Source organism: Dipodomys ordii, unplaced genomic scaffold (assembly GCF_000151885.1).
Source record: "Dipodomys ordii isolate 6190 unplaced genomic scaffold, Dord_2.0 Scaffold26, whole genome shotgun sequence".
In the NCBI taxonomy this organism is placed as follows: Eukaryota; Metazoa; Chordata; class Mammalia; order Rodentia; family Heteromyidae; genus Dipodomys; species Dipodomys ordii.
In genome coordinates, this window is record NW_012267242.1 from 8,959,580 (window position 1) to 8,961,781 (window position 2,202).

Here is a 2,202-nt window from a genome sequence, read left to right on the forward strand (position 1 = left end):
TCTGCTTTGAAGGCCTTGTAGAATTCAGCTGTAAATCCATCCAGTCCTAGGCTTTTCTTAGATGGGAGGTCTCTTATTGCTGTTTCTGTTTCAATGCTCAATATGGGCCTTTTAAGATAGTTTAACTCATCTTGGTTTAGTTTCAGCATGTCAATATTTGCTAGGAAAAGGTCCATTTTTGCCAAGTTCTCAAACTTATTAGCATAAAGTTTTGAGAAATATTCCCTTATAATGTTCTGAATCTTGGTTGTTTCTGTTTTGATGTTTCCATTCTCATCTCTGAATTTATTTATTTGGGTGTATTCTCTTCTTTTTCTGATAAGATTTGCTAAGGGTCTGTCAATTTTGTTAACTTTTTCGAAGAACCAACTCTTTGTTTTGTTGATTCTTTCTATTTTTTTGTATTTTAATTCATTTAATTCAGATTTAATTTTAATTATTTCTTTCTACTGGTTTGGGGTTTAGCTTGCTGCTCTTTTTCAAGGAGGTTCAGATGTCTCATTAAATTGTTGGTTTCAGACCTCTCCAATTTGTTGATGTAGGAACTCAGAGCTATAAACTTGCCTCTACTGCCTTTGCTGTGTCCCAGAAGAGCCATTACTTTGTGTGTTCATTTTTGTTGAATATCATGAACATTTGAATTTTGTTTCTAATCTCTTCCATGACCCACTGGTGATTCAACAGTGTTGTTCAGCCTCCATGTCAACAGTGTGTTGTTCAGCCTCCATATGTTACAGGATTTTCTTTGGTGGCTTTTGGTGTTGAATTCTAATTTTATTCCATTGTGGTCTGAGAGAATGCAGGGCATAATTTCAATGTTTCTGAATTTGGACAAGTTTGTGACCTAAAATGTGGTCTATTATGGAAAATGTTCTGTGGGCTGCTGAGAAAAACATGTATTCTGATGCTGCTGGGTGAACTATTTGGTAGATGTGTGTTAAATCTAGTTGATCTATGCAGTTGTTTAGATCTGTGGTTTCTCTGTAGAGTTTTTCCAAGGTTGATCTGTCTAGTGGGGATAGTAGTGTGTTAAATTCCCCAACTACTAATGTCTTTGGATCTATGTTAGATTTGAGGGAAAGTAATGTTTCTTGGATAAATTTGGGTATTCCTTTGTTTGGTGAATAGATATTTAGAATTGTAATATCCTCCTGAAGGAGAGATTCCTTAATTAGTATTTAGCAACTTTATTTATCTCTTCTCACTAATTTTAATTTGAAGTCTATTTTATCTGATATTAGGATTGCAACTCCCACCTGTTTATGGGGGCTGTTTGCTTGGTAGATTTTTATTCCAGCCTTTCACTTTCAGAATATGTTTGTTTTTATGGGCAAGATGTGACTCTTAAAAGCAGCAGATAGAAGTATCTTGCTTTCTCATCCAACTAGACAGTCTATGTTGCTTAATTGGAGAGTTAAGTCCATTAATATTGAGAGTTAGGACTGAGAAGTGTTTGGTGGTTCCTACCATGTCATCCACCTTCTTGAGGGCTGTGAAATCTGAGTTCTTCCTATGGTTCTTCGATTCACAGTTTTGGTGAGGTTTCTTGGCCTTTATTGTGCTCTTGTTGGTTTTCTATATGTAGGACATCTTTAAGTATCTTTTGTAGGGCTGGTTTTGTGAAATATATTGTTTCAGTTTTTCTTTGCTATGGAAGGTTTTTCTTTGGCATCCCGGTATGAAAGAGAGTTTAGCTGGGTACGATATTCTTGGTTGGTAGTTGTTTGTCTTTAGGGCATGGCATACTTTATTCCAGGCTCTTCTTGCTTTAATTGTCTCTGCTGAGAAATCTGAGGTTTTTCTAATTGGTTTCCCTTTATAGGTGATTGATCGTTTCTCTTTGACAGCTTTAAGGATCCTTTCCTTAAAGGAATTGATTCTGTGCAGATTATAATGTGACAGTGGAATGTCCTGTTCTGGTCTGGTCTATTTGGGATTCTAAAAGCTTCTTGTATCTCAATAGGTCTATCTTTTTGCATGCTTGGGAAGTTCTCTGCTAGTCTCCTGTTTAAAAAATTTCCTAGACTGTTAACTTCTGTCTCTAGGTGCTCCTCTACACCCATTATCCTTAGATTAGGCCTTCTGATGGTGTCTTCTTTTTTGGGGGGGGTCTGGTCGTGGGGCCTGAACTCTGGGCCTGGGCGCTGTCCCTGAGCTCTTCAGCTCAAGGCTAGCGCTCTACCACTTGAGCCACAGTGCCAC